This window comes from Moschus berezovskii, chromosome 26 (assembly GCF_049115385.1).
Source record: "Moschus berezovskii isolate FMDL1 chromosome 26, NW_MosBer_1.0, whole genome shotgun sequence".
Lineage (NCBI taxonomy): Eukaryota > Metazoa > Chordata > Mammalia > Artiodactyla > Moschidae > Moschus > Moschus berezovskii.
The window spans coordinates 7,435,864-7,456,977 of record NC_142485.1 but is presented as its reverse complement, the minus strand read 5'-3'; the positions used below and the strand labels follow the sequence as shown (position 1 = coordinate 7,456,977).

The 21,114-nt window shown below is 43.5% G+C and overlaps 1 protein-coding gene across 14 annotated transcripts in view; it reads left to right on the top strand.

The window, feature by feature from the left end:
• The window catches only part of CSGALNACT1 (chondroitin sulfate N-acetylgalactosaminyltransferase 1), a 342,047-nt gene that overhangs the window by 126,060 nt on the left and 194,873 nt on the right, over nucleotides 1-21,114 (top strand). Inside the window, exon 2 of one of the 14 annotated variants that reach the window (XM_055416694.2) lies at nucleotides 16,216-16,319. The exons of 12 other annotated variants lie outside the window; for them this stretch is intronic. The gene's annotated coding sequence lies outside the window, so the exon portion shown is untranslated. Of the gene's footprint in view, nucleotides 1-16,215; nucleotides 16,320-17,754; nucleotides 17,949-21,114 lie in introns of those variants that run through there. One more of the 14 variants, XM_055416699.2, reaches the window with a different exon arrangement.

Here is a 21,114-nt window from a genome sequence, read left to right as displayed (position 1 = left end):
ACAGGCTCCCATACAAAACACCATGGACTGGGAGGCTTCAACAGCAAACGTTTACGTTCTTGCAGTTCTGGTGGCTGGGGGTCCACGTGCCAGCACATGGGTTTCCAGCAAGGACGCTCTTCCCGGCTTGTACTTCTGCCTTCCTTCTGTGTCTTCACATAGGTGGGTGAGGGAGAGACAGAACAGACAGACAGACACACAGACGCACACTCACACTCCAGGCTTTCTGGCATCTCTTCCTACAAAGGCAATAATCCCATCATTCAGACTCTACCCTCATGACCTCCTAATACTAAGGAGGCCCTTCCAAAGGCCCCATCTTCAAATACCATTACACTTGGGTTAGGGGGTCAATGTATGAATTTTGAGCGAACACAATTCAACTTTTTAGTCAAAGCTACTTTATAAAAGTAATATATTTTTAAGAGTAATGAATATTACATAAGATAGCCTCCGTGTATTTTAATTTTAAAGTAAAATGAGTTTCCCAGTTTATTTTGGGTTTATTAAATATCAAAGAAACAAAAAACAGACTCACACATCCCTGGAGGCCCCCCCGCACCATGAATTCTGATCGCAGACCTTCATCTGGGTGGTGTCACTGGAGGCCGTTTTCTTGCCAAAGTGTGGGACCAGGAGCAGGGCCCTGACAGTGGGCCTGGACAGGATTCTGGCCCTTGGGGAGGGCTCATTGTAGCAAGACTTACCCAGAGGAGCTTTGAATGCCGTGAAAGTTAATCTAGACAGCAGAGTTTGAACCATTATCTGACTCCCAAATCCATTTTTAACAAGGTATATGTGCTAGCTTCCTTTTTTAAAAACAGTTTTTAAAATGTTTATTATTTAAAAAATTTATTTAGCTGCACCGGGTCTTAGTTATGGCCTGTGGGGTCTAGTTCCCTGATCAGAGATCAAATCCAAGCCCCCGTGCATTGGGAACACAGAGTCTCAGCCGCTGGACCACCAGGGAGTCCCCAGCTGTCTTTTTTCTGTTGATGGCTAATTTTGTTTTTATTTCTCCCCCAGCTTTATTGAGATGTGATTGACATACAACATTGTGAATGTTTAAGGTGTGTAACATTTGATTTGATGTATTTATATATGGCAAAATGATTGCTACCATAGTATTAGCAACAACTCCGTCTAACTGTTACATAATTGCTATTTCTTTTTTGTGGTGAGGCTATTAAATATCTATTCTCTTTGCAGCATTCAAATATATGACACAATATTACCTGAAATCATCATGCTGTGCCTTAGATGCCTAGAACTTGTTAATCTTATAATCTTAGATATATCACATCTTATTTATCCATTCATCTGTTAATGGATATTTAGATTGTTTTCATATCTTAGGTATTATGAGTAATATTGCAAGGAATATGGGATTTCTGATACCTCTATAAGATCATGATTTTTAACTCCTTTGGATAAATACCTAGAAGTGGGATTGCTGGACCATATGGTAATTCTGATTTTACTCTTTTGAGGAATTGCCAGAGTGGCTTTCATAATGGCTATACCAGCTTGCATTCCCACCAATGGTGCATCCAGTTCAGTTCAGTCCAGTCGCTGAGTCGTGTCCGACTCTTTGCGACCCCATGAATCACAGCACGTCAGGCCTCCCTGTCCATCTCCAACTCCCGGAGTTCACTCAAACTCATGTCCATTGAGTCGGTGATGCCATCCAGCCATGTCATTCTCTGTCGTCCCCTTCTCCTCCTGCCCCCAGTCCCTCCCAGCATCAGAGTCTCGGGTTCCCTTTTCTCCACATCCTCCCAACATTTGTTATTTGTGTTCTTTTTGATGATGGTCATTCTCCTTGGTGTGAGGTAATACCTCATTGTGGTTTCAATTAGCATTATCCTGATGATTAGTAAAAGCAGAGACATTACTTTGCCAACTAAGGTCCGTCTAGTCAAGGCTATGGTTTTTCCCGTGGTCATGTATGGATGTGAGAGTTGGACTGTGAAGAAACATGATCACCGTTGATGCTTTTGAACTGTGGTGCTGGAGAAGACTCTTGAGAGTCCCTTGGACTGCAAGGAGATCCAACCAGTCCTTTCTAAAGGAGATCAGTCCTGGGTGTTCATTGGAAGGACTGATGCTAAAGCTGAAACTCCAGTACTTTGGCCACCTCATGTGAAGAGTTGACTCACTGGAAAAGACTCGGATGCTGGGAGGGATTGGGAGTGGGAGGAGACGGGGATGACAGAGAATGAGATGGCTGGATGGCATCACTGACTCGATGGACATGAGTTTGAGTGAACTCCAGGAATTGGTGTTGGACAGGGAGGCCTGGCGTGCTGTGATTCACGGGGTTGCAAAGAGTTGGACACGACTGAGTGACTGAACTGAACTGAACTGACTGATGATTAGTGAATTCAAGCACCTTTTCATGTAATTATTGGCCATTTGGATGTCTTCTTTGGAAAATAAGTTCTTCCACTGACTTTTAAATTGGATTGTATGTTTTTTTGCTGTTGAGTTGTATGAGTTCTTTATATATTTTGGATATTAAGCTCTTATCAGATAAAAGAAAAGTGAAAGTGAAGTCGCTCAGTTGTGTCCGACTCTTTGCGACCCCATGGACTGTAGCCTACCAGGCTCCTCCGTCCATAGAATTTTCCAGGCAAGAGTACTGGAGTGGGTTCCATTTCCTTTTCCAGAGGATCTTCCCAACCCGGGGATCAAGCCTGGGTCTTCCGCATTGCAGGCAGATGCTTTGCCGTCTGAGCCACCAGGGAAGCCTCTTATCAGATACATGATTTACAAATATTTTCTCCCATACAGTAGGTAGCTTTTTCATGTTGATATGCAGAAGCTTTTTAGTTTGATGTAATCCTACTTTTTTTTTTTTTTTTAATTTGGCTGCGGGGCATGTGGGATCTCAATTCCCCAACCAGGGATTGAACCCATGCCCCCTGCATTGGAAGATCAAAGTCCTAACCATTGGACTACTGGGCAAGTCTCTATTCCCACTTATTTGTTTTTGCTTTTATTGCTTGTGCTTTTGGCAACATGTCCAGGAACTCACTGCCAAGACCAGTGCCAAGGGGCTTTTCCTTCTGTGTCTTCTTCTAGAAGTTTCATATCTTAATATCTGGTGTCTTGTGGTATAAGATTTATATCTCATATCTTGTGGTTTTATATCTTAAATTTAAGTCTCGAATCCATTCCAAGTTCATTTCTGGGAGTGGTGCACATTCTTCTACTTGTTATCCAGGTTTCCCAATACCATTTACCGAGGAGACCATGTACACAAAGACTTATTTCTGAGCTCTCAGTTCTGTTCCATTGGTCTCTGGGTCTATTTTTATGCCAGTACCATACTGTGTTGATTACTGCAGCTTTGTAGTACAGTTTGAAATCAGAAAGTGTGGTGCCTCTAACTTTGTTCTACTTTGCCATAATTGCTTTGGCCATTTGGAGGTCTTTTGTGCCTCCATACAGATTTTAGGGTAGTTTTTATATTTCCATGAAAAATATTATTGGAATTTTGATAGGAATTGCTTTGAATCTGTAGCTGGTTTGGGGTAATAGGAATATTTTAACAATATTAATTCTTCCAATCCATGAACATGGGCTATCTTTGCACTTGTTTGTATGTTTTTCAGTTGCTTTCATCAAAGTCTTGTAGTATTCAATGTAAGATCTTTCACCTCTTTGGATAAGTTAATTACTAAGTATTTTATTGTTTTTGATACTGTTGTCAATGGGCTTGTTGTCTTTATTTGTTTCCCAGGTGTTTTATTGTTAGTATATAAAATCACAACTGTTGCCCATATTTTGATTTTGTAACCTGTGATTTTACTGATTTAGTTGATTACTTCTAGCAATTTCTTCATGGAGTCGTTAGGATTTTTAAAATATAAAATCATGTTATCTGCAAACAAAGACACTTTTACTTCTTGCTTTCATTTCTTTTTCTTCCATGATTGCTCTCGCTAGGACTTCCAGTATGGGTTGAATAGGAATGGTATCAATGGACACCCTTTTCTTGTTTCTGTTGTTACAGGGAAAGCTTTCACCATTGAGTATAATGCTGACTATGAGTTTATCATAGATGGTCTTTATGTGTGTTCTTTCTGTACTCAGTTTGTTAGGAGTTTTTCCATGAAAGCATGTTGTATTTTTGTCAGATGCTTCTTCTCCATTTATTGAGATGTGTCTATAATTTTTATCTTTTATTCTGTTAATGTGGTGTATCACATTGGTTGTCTTGTGTATGCTGAACCATCCTTGTATCCCAGTAAATAAATCCCACCTGATCATGTTGTGTATTTGTTTTGGAAGAATGCCACAAAAGAGTTACCACAAGCTGGGTGGCTTAAAACAACAGAAATGTATTGTCTCAAAGATCTGGAGGTCAGACATCTGAAATCTGTGCCTCTGCAAGCATGGGCAGGACCGTACTCGCTCTGAAGCCTGTAGGGGACAGTTCTCCCTCCCTTCCCTGACCCTGCCGTGGGTGTCCGTTCTTGGCCTTTCTCGGCTTGCGGCTGCAGCTCTCGCTGTAACATCTGCGTCATCATCGTGTTCTCTCCCTGTGTCTTCGCATCGTCTCACAAGGATTCCAGCCGTATTGGATTAGGGGCCACCCTATCCCATTGGCCAGTTGATTCCAATGAGATGGCCTCGTTGCATCTGAAAAGACCCTGGTTCCAAACAAGTCCCACTGTGACATTCTGGGCGTATCTTTTGTTGTTGTCGTGTGTGTGCTTACTTTGCTGTTGAGCGGGGCACAATGCAACCTGTAACTGTATGCTAGAATATTTTCCATCTTTGGTGTGGATGAGAGGGCCATGTTCATCAAGCTGTGGGTGAAAAAGGAAAGCAATGAATTACCAAAATCCTCCAGTTATTTGTACTACATTAAACATCTGTACCTCTTGTCCTGGAGGCTTCCCAACACGATTAGTGAGGGTGTGTGGTTGACCTGGCAAAGACACCTTCAATTCAGCATGATCATCAGTATCCTCTGAGCCAAAAGTCCCTCTCTGGAAATTTTAAAATAAGTGAGAGGAGAAGGGGGTGACAGAAGATGAGATGGTTGGATGGCATCACCGACTCAATGGACATGAGTTTGAGCAAATTCTCGGAAATAATGGCGGACATAGGATCCTGGCATGCTGCAGTCCATGGGGTTGCAAAGAGTTGGACACGACTAGTGACGTAATAGCAACAAGCCCCAAAACTCCCCTTAAAAAAACTTTCAGCAGAATGTGTAGTCACTCTGGTTAGGTTGACAGCAAAATAATGGGGAGAATTTTCTTAGCATTACCAAAGTGTGGGTGTTTCAGCTTTTTGCTTTGAAGGATCTTACACTGGAGGATGTTGCTTTATAAAATACAGGGATGCCTTGCCTCAATTCTTGTAGGTAGCCAGAGGTCAAACACAGAAGTATTTAAATGTAGCCTCCAAAATGTATCCTCAAGAATGCAAAGAAAAGGTATTCCAAATGTTAGGTTTATTCCTGGCAAATTCTTTTCTGATGCTTCTCTTAAATGTTTTGCCATTTGGTTTGGAAAAGTGTTCAGGCATCTTTGCCACCTCATTATGGACTGTTTCCAAGGCTTTTGAGGAGCTGCCATAAACAGCAGATCCAGATCTGAGGATAAAGCACTTGTTTCATATGGGTTATATCATGCCTGCTAAGAACAGGAACATTAAATGGGCTGTTAAAAAATTTAAGATTCCTTGCCAATAATTTTTCAAGGTAGATGTGTTATATGACTTTTGATTATATTAAGTTTCATATAGCAAGTTCACATTGATGCAAAAAGAAAATGAAAATGAGTGACTTCTTTCAATAATTGTTTGCACTTTATTGCCTGAATCTCTGCTGAGTTAATGAACATCAAAACCATTGTATCAACATGCAGGTGTGAAATGCTGCTTCAACATAAATACAGTAAGAGGATGTCTTTATGAAAATTCAGGCCATAGCAGGTGTAATAATAGACAGTGAAACTTTTCTTCCCATTATCCTGGTCCTCTAGTTTCCATAAAAAGTGCTAGAGAACATCTGGACAAGCTATAGAAGAAGGAAAAAGCCCAGCCCTCCCTTCCCTCCCTGCTGTTCAAGTTTTAGTGCCTTAGAAAAGGTACAAAGCAATTTAGGAGTGCACAGTGTTTAAATCTGAGAACGTTGTCAAAGCAAATCCAGGAATGCAGACAAAATGCCTATACGTGGCCAGTGGTTACTCAAAGACAGTTGTTTTTTTTTTAAATCTCTCAACTTCAGGTGTCCAACTGCCTTGAAAGTTTATATTTCAGCATATTAGTGATGATGGGACAAATTTTGATTTGTTTTCTTCAAGCTCAGTGTGTTTCAGGTTCCAAATCATATCAGCCTTGCCTTGAGCAATAGGAATGAATTGTTTTGAAGATTAATTTTTCTCTCTCAACAGAGCCTTTTTTTGTGATGGGAATTTCTGAGAATGACCATTCAGAGCTGATTCCTGGCAGTTTATTATGCAGTTTATTGGAAGTTGGTTTTTACTTTAGGGAGTTGAACAGTGTACTTTTAAAAATATATATACTTGGGTTAAAGTGACACTCAGATATCTCTCCAGACGACTGGAGTGGATGAGTCTATAACATTGGCGGCACCAAGTGCCGGCAAGGATGGTGGAGCAACGGGATCTCTTGCCTGTTGCTGATGGGGTTGCGGAATGGCACAGCTGCTTTGGAAGACAGTTTGCAGTTTCTACAAAGCTGAGCATATTTTCACTGCGTGATCCAGCAATCATGCACCTAAGTATTCTTCTAATCAATTGAAAACTAGGTCCATATGGAACCATGAGCGCAAACATTTGCAGTATAGCACTTTTATTCATAATGGTCCCAAATGGGAACAAACCCAAAAGTCCTTCAGCAGTAAATGGATAAACAGTGGTGCATCCGGGAGAAGGAAATGGCAACCCACTCCAGTATTCTTGCCTAGAGAATCCTGTGGACCGAGGAGCCTGGTGGGCTACTGTCCATAGGGTTGCACAGAGTCAGACACGACTGAAGTGACTTAGCAGCAGCAGCCGCATGATACGCCCATACCATGGAATATTACTCAGTGATGAAACCAATGGACACACAGATTCTTATCCATGTGCCATAGCCTGGTGCTTAATGTCACAGTGTGAACTTCAGTTAGTAATAATGGACCAACAGTAGTTCATCAGTTATAACAAATGCATCACACTAGTACAAGTTGCAAACGTGAGTGTGTGGGAGTTTGGGAGAGTTTGGGGGAATGATCTGTACTTTCCAATCTATTCTGCAAACCTAAAACTGGTCTTAAGAAAGTGAAAGAAAGTGTTAGTCGCTCAGTTGTGTCTGACTTTTTGCAACCCCGTGAACTGTAGCCCACCAGCCTCCTCTGTCCATGAAATTCTCCAGGCAAGAATACTGGAGTGGATAGCCATCCCTCCTCCAGGGGATCTTTCCAATCCAGGTATTGAACCTGGGTCTCTTACACGGCAGACAAATTCTTTACTGTCTGAGCCACCAGGGAAGCCCTGGTCTTAAAAAGGTCTATTAAAAAAATCTCTCAAGTTGTGAAAAGACATGGAGAAAACTTAAATGCATGTGGCTAAATGGAAGAAGCCAGTCTGGAAACGCCGCGTACTGTGTGATTCCAACTTTATGACGTTCAGCAAACAGTGAAACTCTGGAGGCAGTAAGAAGATGAGTGATTTGGGATGTCCCTGTTGGGGCCGTGAACTGCATCTACCTACCAGTGCAGGGCACACATTCGATCAGATTCGATCCCTGGTCCGGGAAGATCCCACATGCTGCGGAGCATCGAAGCTCATGGACCACGGCTACTGAGCCCGAGCTCTAGGCCTTCAGTTACAGACACTGAAGGCTGCGTGCCCTGGAGCCTGTGCCCACAACCAGGGAAGCCACTGCGAGGAGAGGCCCGAGCGCCACAGCTCAAGGAAGCCCGCTCAGAGTAACGAAGACCCGGAGCCAGCAAAAAGAAGCAAACAAAAAAGATCGTGGTTGCCGGGAGTTGCGGAGGGGTGAACAGGCACAGCACACGGGACTTTTCGGGCAGTGACGCTATTCTCTGTGACCTTGTGATGGTGGGTGCTTGTCTGCATTTGGCAGAAACGATAGGCTGTGTCGCCAAGAGCAAACCTTAATGAACAGTGTATTAACGCCTTACTGACCGGGGGATTTTTTCTGTAACTGACACCTGTGGCTGGCGATTTGTTATGTAAGCGAAAATTGAAATATCTCTGGTCAATAACATTCGGGTGACAAAAGATGTATCACTGAGTCTCTGGTCAATAATGTATAATTAAGGATCTGTATTAGTTCATCAGTTGAAACGAATGTTCCGTAGGAAGGAAAGACGTGAGTAACAGGGGAAACTCCTCGGGGTGGTTGGGGGTTCATGGAGACCATACTTTCAGCTCAGTTTCTCTGTACACTTAAAACGTCTCCAAAAATTTGCCTATTAATTTAAAAAATTAGCAAAAAGTGAAAGGAAATTCAAATTTCAGTCTCCATAAATGAAGTTCTGTGGGGCACACACACATCCATACACACCCAGGGCACTTTCGTGGGTGCCTCTTCCGACACGGTGATTGCGGCTGCGTCACCGTCCATACGGGCCAGACGGGAGGAGTCCTTCAGGGGCATTTGCTCTGTGCTGAGCTCTGGTTCTGTCTTGGAATCCTCAGGGAGCTCCCTCCCAACCTGTCCTGGAGTGGCTTCCCAGCCACCTGCCCGAGTGGGCAGCCCTGGTTCTCATCTGTCCAGAGAGGGTCATTGCTCTTCCCCTCTCTCTGAAGTTTCTTCTAATTCAACTCGGCACATCCACAGGGAGGTTGTCGAGAGAGTGATAATCAGAAACGTGGGTTACCTTACGGGGTGAATGAGGTCCCTCAGAAACAGCAAGGTGGGGATCGGGGGAGGTGGAGCTGATGTCAAACCAGCTTAGCCGCACCGCGATGGATGGGGGTTTCTGCAACTGGAAAGGAGCATCATTGATTTAAAAAAAAAAAATTGCCAGCAGGCAGACGACTGGTCAAGCCCTTACATCTTTGAACTTAGCAGAGCGTGTCGTGTAGTGGGAAGTCTGGGCTTGAAGGCAGAAGAGTGTGGGCTGGAACTTTATCTGTCCACCCTGGCAGCCGAGGACCTTAGCTTGGAGCTCAGCCCCTCTGCAGCTCAGTCTCTTTGTCTGCAAAATGGACCCGCTGATACAGTCAGATATCACACTGCACGCCCTCCACGGCGCAGTGCAGCCCTGGGGGTGGGAGGGATGCTCGCCACACAGGTTTAATTTTGAGTCGAATGAACTGCCGGTTCCATCCTTTCTTTAGATTTCTCTGACTGGTGCTCCTTTGACAAAGCTCCTTCCCTCTTTCTGGGTCCTCCTTGGGCTTTAGAAACTCATGGGTCAAAAGGGACCACGTGTCCTCCTAGGGGCACGTACAGAGGGTCCAGGCAGGACCACTCCCCAGCCTTTTCTGTGGTGGCCGTTGTTGTCTCTTTTGGGTCCTTGTTCTTTTCTTCCATAGTATTAACTCCTGTTCTGACATTTTCTTTGACTTGCTGTTTTGTTTTTTTTTTAATACTACTTATTGGCTAAGACTCGGGCCGGCATCCTGGGTTTACCAATTGCATCCTTGCCCCAATTGCTTCGCTTTTCTGAAACCCAGTTTCCTCTGTAAAATGTGATGAACACAGTGTCTACTGTAAAGGTGTAAGTATTCGATATGTGGATAAACATAAAGTTCTCAGAACAGTGCAGTTACCTAGAGAGTACTCAACAAATGATCAGCTGTTTTAATTTTTAAAGTATGTTTAGTTATTTATTTGCCTGTGTCGGGTCTTAGTTGCAACCTGTGGGATCTTTACTTGCAGCATGCTAACTCTTTGCTGTGATCTGACCAGAGACTGAACCCAGGTCCCTGCACTGGGAGCGTGGAGTCTTAGCCACTGAACCACCAGGGAAGTCCTGATGATATCAGCTGTCTTTAAACTTTTTACTTTGAAATCCTTTAGACTCACAAGAAGTTGAAGAAGCAGTGTAGAAAATTTTCCTGAAACCATTGCAGCTTCATCTAATGATGGTGTCTTTCATAATGACAATGCTTCATGAAACCCAGGAAACTGCCCTTGGTACAACACTGTTAAGCACAGAGTTTGTTTGGATTTCATTCTTTTTCATGCTGTCTTTTGTGAGTTCGTGTGTGTGTGTACAGTTTTATGACATTTCAGGACACACCTTCATGCGACCACCACCCTAGTAGGATGCAGGATTATCCTGTTTGCACAAAGGCTGTCCCATCACGGTCACTGCCTCCCTCTACCCTACCCTGGACACCATGGATCTGTTCTCCATCACTTTTGGACAACGTTGTGCAAGGGGACTCACACCTTTGGAGACGGCTCTTCCGCTCAGTGTAATGACCTTGAAACCCATCCAGGTTGTTCGTGGGACAGCGGTCCTTGCCTTTTCTCTGCTGAGCAGTGGCCCCGAGTTCGTTCGTCCATTGATTGTTTGAAAGACATTTGGGTTTTCGTCAGTTCTTTGGCTATCACAGACAATGCTGCTGTGGAAACTTAGGTCCACTTTGTGTGAGCGTTTTTCATTCCCTAAAATTGTGATTGCTGAGTCATCTGTGAAGTGTGTGTTTAACTTAAAAAAAAACCCGTCAAGCTATTTTCTCTGGTGGCCGTCCCATTTCACATTTCTGCCAGCAGTGTAGGCGAGCTCCCATTTCTCTGCACTGCTGTGTTTTATTTTTGCCATCCTAAGGGCCATGAGGCAGTATCTCACTGTTACTTTAATTTGCATTTCCCTAATGGCTCGTGGTGTTGGACATCTCTTCATGAACTTATTTGTCATCTGTATATTCTCTTTAGTGATGGACAGTTTTCCGGTCTTCTGTTCCTTTTTTTTTTTTTCTTTACAGTTAAAAGTATTTTTATTAAAAAAGCACAAATGCAAAGAAATGAACAGAGGAAAAATTATGCGTCGAACCTGGACTGGTCACTTATGATAATATACATGCTACAATTCCATTCTCCCCAATCATTCCACCTTCACCCTCTCCCACAGAGTCCCAAAGACTGTTCTAAATGCCTATGTCTCTTTTGCAGTCTCTTCTGTTCCTTTTAAAAATTGGATTCTTTGTTTCTCACTATTGAATTTAGAAAGTTCATGTGTTTAGCGTACAGGTGAGGAAAACACAAATGTTTTCTCCCTTTATGTGGCATCCCCTTTGCAGGATGTTTTTTAGAGTGAGAGTTTTTAATTTATTGAATTTTTTCCTTTATCAATCATGCTTTTGTTATGTCTGCAATTTCTTTGCCTAACCCTGAATGATAAAGATTTTTCTCCTCTGTTTGTTCCTAAAAGCTTTATAGTTCTACGTTGTACGTTGACATCTAGGATCTACGTTGATTTGATTTTTGTTTGAGGTGTGAGGCTTAGATTGAGATTCCTTCCCTCGTTTGAGTGTGGGTGACCAGCCATTCCTACGCCATTTATTGAAGACACTGGACCTCCTCCAGTCAGCTGCTTTTGTATCTTTGTGAAAAGACTCCCTGGCTGCGCTGATGAGCTCCTCCTGGGTCCTTAAATCTGTTGTATTGATTGTGTGTCTGTGCCTCTGCCAATGAATACCCCGCTGTCTTGATTACAGAGTGAGCCTCTAAACGGGGTACTGGGACTCCTCTCTTCTTAGTCTTCTTCTCCAGATTGCTTTCAGTGATTTGAGTTCTTTGGCCTTTCCCTGCACATGTTGGAGGAAGCTCGTCTTTGTTCAACAGAAAGCGCTTTGCGGAGATCAGCTGTTATTTTAAACGCTGTTATTACTTTTCTCATTCTGTTTGTTTGATTGTCTCACTTTATCGTTGTCACAATTTCCTAGAACCAAAGTGGGCTTTAGAGATCATTTAGCGTGATTCCACTGATTCCTGTGGAGACAATGTCATCTTCCTTCAGAAGAGATTCAGCACTGGTGACTGCTCCTAAGATCACTCGGGGTTAACGGGTCGAGGGCCGGGGTTCGTGGCTTCTGAATCTTTCATCTGAAGGATTTTCAATTTGTCACAAGGCCTCTCCCCTCCTAAACCTACCGAATCTCTTCTTTTTCCCTTATATTGTTCTACTTTCTTGAAAGACATTATTTTAGAATTTGCTGTTGAGTGCTAAAGATAACATGATCCATGGTATGGAGTCCCCTTGGAAACTTGTTAAAAGTGCAAGTTCCTGTAACCGAGGGTTTTTATTCAGTAAGTGTGGTGTACAGCTCAGGAACCCACACTTTTTGTTGTTGTTTGTTTGTTTGGGTGTTGTTTATGAACTTTTTGTTTTATATTGGGGTATAGCTGATTAACAATGTTGTAATAATTTCAGATGAACACTGAAGGGACTCAGCCATACATATACATGAATCCATTCTCTCCCAGACTCCCCTCCCATCCAGGCTGCCATATAACGTTGAGCAGAGTTCCATGTGCTATACAGTAGGTCCTTGCTGGTTATCCATTTGCAATATAGCAGTGTGTGCATGTCCATCCCAAATTTCCTAACTATCCCTTCCCCCGGCAACCATAAATTTGTTCTCCAAATCAATGAGTCTTTCTGTTTTCTAAGTTCACTGTATCATTTCTTTTTAGATTCCACATATAAGGGGTATCATGTGATAGTTCTCCTTCTCTGTCTGACTTCACTGTCTGATTATCTCTAGGTCCATCCATGTTGCTGCAAATGGCATTGTGTCATTCTTGTTAGTGGCCGAGTAATTCCACTGCATGTATGTACCGCATCTTCCTTATCCTTTCCTCTGTTGGTGGACATCTAGGTTGATTTCATGTCTTGGCTGTTACAACAGTGCTGTGATGAACACAGGTATGCATGTATCCTTTCGGATCACGTTTTTCTCCAGATACATGCTCAGGGGTGGGATTGCAGGGTCATTTCGTAGCTCTGGTTTTAGATTTTTGAGGAACCTCCATACTGTTCTCCGTAGTGGCTGCACCAGTTTCCATTCCCACCAACAGTGTAGGAGGGTTCCCTTCTCTCCACACCCTCTCCAGCATTTATTGTTTGTGGGTTTTTTTTTAGTGATAGCTTTTATGGCTGGTGTGAGGGGATGTCTCAGTGTAGTTTTGATTTGCACTTCTCTAATAATTAGCGATGTTGAACATCTTTTCGTGTACCTGTTGGCCGTCTGTGTGTCTTCTTTGGAGAAATGTGTGTTTTGAGTCTTCTGCCCAGTTTTTGAGTGGGCTGTTTGTTTTGATGCTACTTTGTGTCATGAACTGTTTGTAAATTTTGGAGTCTAATCCCTTATTGGTCATATCATTGGCAAATATTTTCTTCTGATCTGTGGGTTGTCTTTTCATTTTGTTTATTGTTCAGGATCCCACAATTTGAAGAGGCACCTCAGTGAGTCTGATGCAGGGAGGCTGTGGGCCACACTTGGATCCACCTAAGACTGAGGTCGATTGAGAAGTCACATGACCTTGGAGGCATAGATGTGGGGTCAGCTTCTCACTCACCTGTTTATTAGCTCTGTGCTTTGGTTCCTTCACCTATAAAATGGGAGTAACACATCTGGTTCCCAAGTCTCTTTTCTGTTTAAACACGATGTGTGTGAAGTTGGTACCCACATCAGTGAAGACCACTTCCTTCTTCCTTCCTCCTTAATGAACTGGGAAGTTTGATGTACATTTGAGGCAAGAACAGTGTCACCTGTTCAACAAACCACTTCACTTTTCTCTTGATCACTGGGAGACCACCCTTGCCTGCCCCTTGGATCTGGGTAGGGTCACGTGACTGGTTCTGGCCAATGGAATGTGAGCATGGCCAGGGTGTGTCACTCCTGGACTGAGAGGCCATGTCTGACCTGGTCTGGTCCGACCTCCCTGTGTGCGTCTGTGTTCCTTCTGGTTGCTTGACACCCAGATGACACTGCAGCAAGAAAGTGGTGGCAACCTAAGTCCCTAAGTCACTGTGGTGATTTGGAAGAGAACTAAACCTTTGTTGTTTTAAACCACTGAGATTTAAGGGGATGGGTGAGTGGTAATTACTCCAATTAATATACTGATGGATATTTAAAGGCGTAAAACAAAATTATCTTTTGAATATTATATTTATTATACTACTCTAAAAGCTTCATTTTTATTGAGCTACAGGAAATACATTATGAGCATGCACGCAATTTCATCAGAGGCTGTAACACAAGATATTCATTTGTAATTATAGACTTTCTTTTCAAACTGGAATATGTGTGAGAGTTTTATGTATTGGTAAAGAAAGAAAGTTAAGTTGCTCAGTCATGTCCGACTCTTTGTGACCCCATGGACTGTAGCCTACCAGTCTCCTCCATCCATGGGATTTTCTAGGCAAGGATACTGGAGTGGGCTGCCATTTCCTTTTCCAGGAGATCTTCCCAACCCAGGGATTGAACCCAGGTCTCCCACATTGCAAGCAGACGCTTTATTGTCTGAGCCACCAGGGAAGTCCAAGTGTATTGGTGGCCTTATGTAATTCTCAAACATCAGAAGGCAGCTTAGGTGTCCAGGTGAAAGTCAAGATAATCGTCTCTTAAAGATAAGGGCCATCGGGAATTAAAATGGCAGAAGCAACAGTCTTGGAGGGTCTCCTCTGCCGAGAAGGTGGTCAGACAGTCTAGTGTGGGCGGGCATTCTTCTCCTGGGAGGGAAGTGCTGGGCACTGGGAGGAAAGACGGTGCCATTTCTCGCTGTAAAACAGAGGTTCTTGTATTCCACGGAGCGGCTGCCCAGGGTCTGTGTCCGTTTCACCGTTTGTCTCCAGTGACCTCAATGGAGGAGGGAGGTGGGCCCCTTCTCAGGTGGAGGCTCAGTGCATGCTCCATGAATAAAAGTCACAGGTCTCAGGACAGCATGTCAGGAGGGAAGCAGACCTGTTCACCACTTTCAGATGCCTTCTTTTTAAAAAATTATTTATTTTAATTGGAGGCTAATTACTTTACAATATTGTAGTGGTTTTTGCCTTACATTGACATGAATCAGCCATGGTGTACATGTGTCCCCCATCCTGAACCCCCGTCCCACCTCCCTCCCCACCCCATCCCTCAGGGTCATCCCAGTGCACCGGCCCTGAGCGCCCTGTCTCATGCATCGAACCTGGACTGGCGATCTGTTTCACATATGATGATATACATGTTTCAATGCTATTCTCCCAAATCATCCCACCCTAACTCTCTCCCACAGAGTCCAAAAGTCTGTTCTTTACATCTGTGTCTCAAAAGATGCCTTCTTGACTTAGATGTTTTTCCTTCTGGAAGGATTCATATTTTCATTATCATTCAGTTCTAAATAATTTTTGATGAATGAATTATTTTAAAAAGTTTATTGGTTAATATCTAGACACTGGAGGATTTTTTTCCCATTTCTGTTAACTGATTTCTGGCTTGATTTCACTGTGATCAGTGAACGCACTCAATGTAATTTCCGTCTTTATAGATGTGCTGAGACTTGTGTTCTGGCCCAGCCGGAGGTCAGTTGTCGGGAACGTTCTGTTTCCTCCTGTGTGAGTTTGTAGTGTTGCTCAGTTAAAAAGTGTGTCAGACCAGCTTCACGCTGCTTATGAGAGACACTTTTTACATTAAGGACGTAGAGATGTTAAAAGCAAAAGGATAGAAAATTTTAATTTTTTCGGTTCGTACTACTCGCTTCTGAGAGATGTGTTGGAATATTTCACTGTGATTATGGATAAGTGCTTATGCTTACCTCTCCCTCATTTCCTTCGCTTTTCGCTTTGTATGGTTCAAGCAGTAGTACATTTATACAAAATATAAGATTGCTATATTAGCCCGCTGACAGTGATTTTTTCCCTTAAAGTCTACTTTGATTAACACAGCCCTTCCAGCTTTCTTTTGGTTAGTGTTGGCATGCTCCTATCTTTTGCATCCTCATGTTTAAAGTACCTCTCTTACAAGCAGTGTAGTTAAGTTTTATTGTGCATCTAATTTATCAGTCTGTCTTGTAATTGGACTAGTCTTTTCGCCTTTAACCAAATTGCAGATCTGCTTGGGTTTCAAGCTGCCACCTGCCTGTCTGATTCCTGTTTGCCCCACCTGTTATTGTTTGTCTTTCTCATCTTTCTTGCCCTGTTTTTAACCAAGTATTTTTTACTTTTCCGTGTTTTCCCCTCTCTTCTTTGGCTTGTGGGTTACACATTCCTTTATGTTCTTCTAGTGGCTGCCGTCTGTGGGGTTGCACAGAGTTGGACACAACTGAAGCGACTTAGCAGCAGCAGTGGTTGCTTTAGACAAGGGCTGACTTATTAACGGCTGATACAGGTTAGTACTTTTCCTGTTTCCTGGCCAATACAAGGATCTAGCTGTTGTCTAGTAGCTAAGTGATGTCTGACTCTTTGCAATCCCACAGACTATAGCCTGCCAGGATCCTCTGTCCGTGAGATTCTCCAGGCAAGCATACTGGAGTGGATTGCCATGCTCTCCTGCTGGGGATCTTCGTGACCCAGGCTTGAACCTGCATCTCTTGTGTCTCCTGCATTGGCAGGCGGGTTCTTTACCACTTAGCGCCATTTGGGAAGCCCCTAGATGAATCATAGACCTAAATATAAGAGCCAAAGCTATAATACTTCTAGCCCAAGTTCTGGGAAAACTCTAGTAAAGAAATGTACAAAGAAGCAATTGCTGAGTTTAAGTCAGTAATCTGTCCCCGTTCATCGGAAGATCGCCGAGTCAGCAGATACAATTAGGATGCTTTCACCTAGTTTTGGAGAAGCTAGTGATGTGCTGGGACCTGTTGACAACCAGCTATCTGGGGGAAAAAGGAATTGCATATATATCTATATGCACATGTACATAAATATGTACATAAATTACTTATAAATGTTACTGGTGTAGAGTATTAGTACACAATTTACAGGTAACAATAAAATATGCAATGTTCTTTATCATAAGAGGGACTAGAAATCTTATCATCTCTGTCTGAATTAGTCAGGTCTCACTCAAGGTTTTTCTGCTATTCTTACAGCCTTTTTTGTTAATAGCATTGCGTTTCTCTGCTGTTTGTTCAGATACGAAGTGGGTAATTCCTCTCCTTTCCTGTGACTGTGTGGTCTAAGCATGCACTCCCTGCATCCTGCTGGCAGATTTTGGGTGGGAGCACCTCACAGTCCCCACCTGAGCGCCTTCCCTTGAAATCGAGAAGGAGCATCTGACCGTAGCCACCTTCTGGGATGTCCATGTTCTCTTTCTTGCCCAATGCACAGAGCTCAGGAGGTCTTAACAGTAAATGCTGATATTAAAATGAAGAGTTTTATTCTTTTCCAGGCCTGGGAAATCCTCTGTCCTGTGTAATGATAGAGAGGGTGTGGTGAGTGCTCTCTGGGGGTCAGGGGCTGCCTTTGGCACTTTCTCCTTCTTTCAACCTTCCGGTGCAGCTCCTTAGGTAGGTTCCATCCTTACCCTCCTTTTAGAGGTGAGAAAACTGAGATCCAGTTAGGAAAACTTGCCTGAGGTTTCAGGTGGCCAGCCTGGGATTCGAACCCCAGCTCACCTGGCTGTAACCACTTGCTGCCCGGTGACTGATCAGCAGTCTGCTGCTTCTCCTTTATCTTTAGAGTAACCTCGCTGGCCTCTGCTTCCCTTTCTATTATCAGAATGTAGTCAGTGTTCCGTGAAGTTTAGAGGCTGAGGACAGGGCCATTTTGCTTTGGTCACGCGTGAATATGTCAATGATACAAAACGTAGGTTTTGAGAAAGAAGAAAGCTACAAGTTCGAGGAGCTGCCTCGTTTCCCTCACCTGCATGAGAATCACCACTTGTCCTGCGTGCCTGTCTGGATGTCCCCTCTATCCAGCCCCCACTCCTGGAGCTTTCTGGAAGGTTCCACACCTGGGGTCTCCTCCTCCCCAGCCCAGCTGCATCCTGGCCCTGCAGTGAGCGTTTTAAACACAGGTAGGACCATTTTCATCTCTCGACTAAGCTGTGTTAGTGTCTCCATGGCCTTTTGGACATGGTTCCTTCCCTCAGGGAAACTCCCAACCTTCTCATCCGCCTCCCCACCCGCTTTTGGGGCCTCTGGGGGTCTGCACTCCCGGCCACATCCACGATTGTCTTCCTCTCTCGCATTTCTTCTCTCATCTTCCTTCCCCCCTGCTGGTCGCGGCTCAGGTGTGCTTAGATGCTCCTGCAGCCGCTGTGATGCCCCCAGACTCCACCGCCTTCTGAATTTGGGGTGGTGGGGAGCTGAGGGTCTGTGAGCTCCCTGATTGCAGGGGCGGTAGCCCCGTCATAGAACCGGGCCCTTGGGGTTGATCGGCACATTTCTGTGGGATGAGTGGGAAATGGAGGTTTGCCTGTTTCAACCACTGGCTCCCCACACCGTTAAACATTTCACTTCTTTTGAGGTGAAGAGTTCAGCGTGGAAGAAAATGGGTGGTGGTAATAATTACATTATGTAGATCCAGCGGGAAGGAAAAACCCAGAAGGTGTGACAGATGCAGCTATGCTCGGACAGCCTGCCAGTCAAGAACTGGGCAGGACATTCCCCTCCCTGGACCCTGGTTCCTAGGTGGAGGGGACATTGGGCACCATGATTGCTGTGGTTCTTCCAGGGCTATGGCCCTTATGGTGGTACTTGATGGCCATTGGATTATAAGGTTGGGGTATATATTGTGCAGAGATAGAGAACTTGTTGAAAGATCTGGAATTCTGATTATTTCCTAATCATGACGGGAGGACAAGTCTCATTGTACGCGCGTAGGAATGTGCTGAATTCTGCTGAGTCCCTCTTGTAAAAGCTTGTCTATTCTTCCTTCATATTGTTGAATACATGACATGGTAACATAAATCAGTACAATTTTATTTTAAGACACCCTCACATGTAAAATATGTACATCAAAATGAATGCAAAGTAATTCAGTGACGATATCCAGGAGGCTGTTCCCAGGAGACTGCCTTTGCTTAAAATACGTTTGGAGCTTCTACTCAGAATCACCCGTGAGAACTTGCACATTCTCGTTTCTAAACGCTGGCAGATCTGTCTTTGCAGGACAGATTTGTGAACCAAGTGGGTGGTTGAACTGTGTTACTGCCTTGTTTGTTGTTTATCAGTTTCCTTATTTTATGTTCATTTGGAGAACCTAGAAAAAAGAAGAAAATCAGCCCAGTCTGTATTCTAGTTAAAAACTAGTCAGTCCTTGGAAGAAAACTCTAAACATCACGGTTGTAGAGCCAGAAGGTGCTCAGAGTCTCAGAGTTCTCATCCAGTACAAGAAGTCTTTTTTCTGAGCCCCTTGCTAGTGCCCTGGGATGGGGTTTTTCTGTATCAGGAAGTCAGGGTGCCTGAATTCATTAAAGGAAGCAAACTCCTCTTATGCCATCTTTTCCTTTATCTTGGACTTCAGGCCCTCTTTTTTTTAAAATAGGGACCTGCTTAGTCTTATCTGGCTCTTTGGAAGCCCTCAAAATCTGTAGAGCATGCAAGGTGCAATAGAGAGAGGAAGAACTTATAAGGAGCTTGTTTGATTAGGTCTCATGAACTGTGCTCACACACACAGGTGGGTTTACCTATGTAAACCTATGTGCCTTGCTTGTAAAAGCAAGGTCAACCTCTCTGTCCAAGCTATGTAGGATTATAGGGACTGTTCATTCCTTTATTTAGTAATCACTATATTGAGATGCTGTTAGACCCTGGTGGTATTAAAAAAGGAGATGAGTGATGTGAGAGAGTGATTCTGGGGGTGCGTGCATGTTGATGTGCTTGAGTAGACAAGAAAGCCCAAGATACGTGAGCTGAAATAACACCTGAAAGAGCAGTTGCTAATATTTGGTTCAGTTGAGCAACATGCTGTTGAGCAAATATTTAGGAGTGGGATTGCCAAGTCAGTGATACGTGCATCTTTGGTTTTAGCTCAGTTCAGTTGAGTCCCTCAGTCGTGTCCGACTCTTTGCGACCCCATGGATTGCAGCGCGCCAGGCCTCCCTGTCCATCACCAACTCCTGGAGTTTACTCAAACTCGTGTCCATTGAGTCGGTGATGCCATCCAACCATCTCATCCTCTGTCGTCCCCTTCTCCTCCTGCCTTCAATCTTTCCCAGCATCAGGGTCTTTTCCAATGAGTCGGTTCTTCGCATGAGGTGGCCAAAGTACTGGAGTTTCAGCTTCAGCATCAGTTCTTCCAGTGAATATTCAGGACTGATCTCTTTTAGGATGGACTGGTTGGATCTCCTTGAAGTCCACGGGACTCTTAAGAGTCTTCTCCAGCACCACAGTTAAAAAGCATCAATTCTTCGGTGCTCAGCCTTCTTTATAGTCCAACTCTCACGTCCATACATGACTACTGGGAAAACGATAGCTTTGACTAGACGGACCTTTGTCAGCAATGTATTAGGCACTCAAAAAGTTTAGATGTTTTTATCTTTGCAAATGTCCCAATTTTGTCCCCATATATCTTTCACAAATAGCTAGACAAGACGAAAAAAAATCTTATCCAATTTTCTCACAAAGACCTGGTTTTCCGAAAGCCTTATTAAAATTCAAAGTAGAAAATACTGTGAAGAAGGAACTAACAGTTTTGAAGAACACACTATTATTTTTAATGCTGAAAACAATCCAATGAGGTCAGTACTGTTGGTATGGTATTTTAAAACTGAAGATCAAAAAAGGTAAATGATTTTCCTGAAGTCATGTAGCTAATATGTGGTGGTACCAATGTTTGAACGTGCATATGTCTTAACTCCAAAGTCTTTTCTTATCAACATTATCACCAGAGATGAGATTACCATGAAAAAGTGATGTTTAAGCTTCTGGACCTTATAACCACTAGAGATTCTTGAGTGTAAAATGTAATTCCCTGGTAGTCCAGTGGGACTTCAGTGTGGGGTCGGGATGTGGGTTCCATCCCTGGTCGGGGAACTAGGATCGTGCGTGCTGCACAGTGTGCCCGGGGTGGGGGGTACGATAATAGTTGCCACCTCTTAGGGTTGTTCTAAGGATTAAAATAGATGACATATATATATAGTACTTGAGTTCTGGACACATTAAAAAAAAGTAGTTAATAAATTGTGGCAATTACTATTAAAAAACAGTAACTAAAGATCTACCCTAATTTAGCGTGAG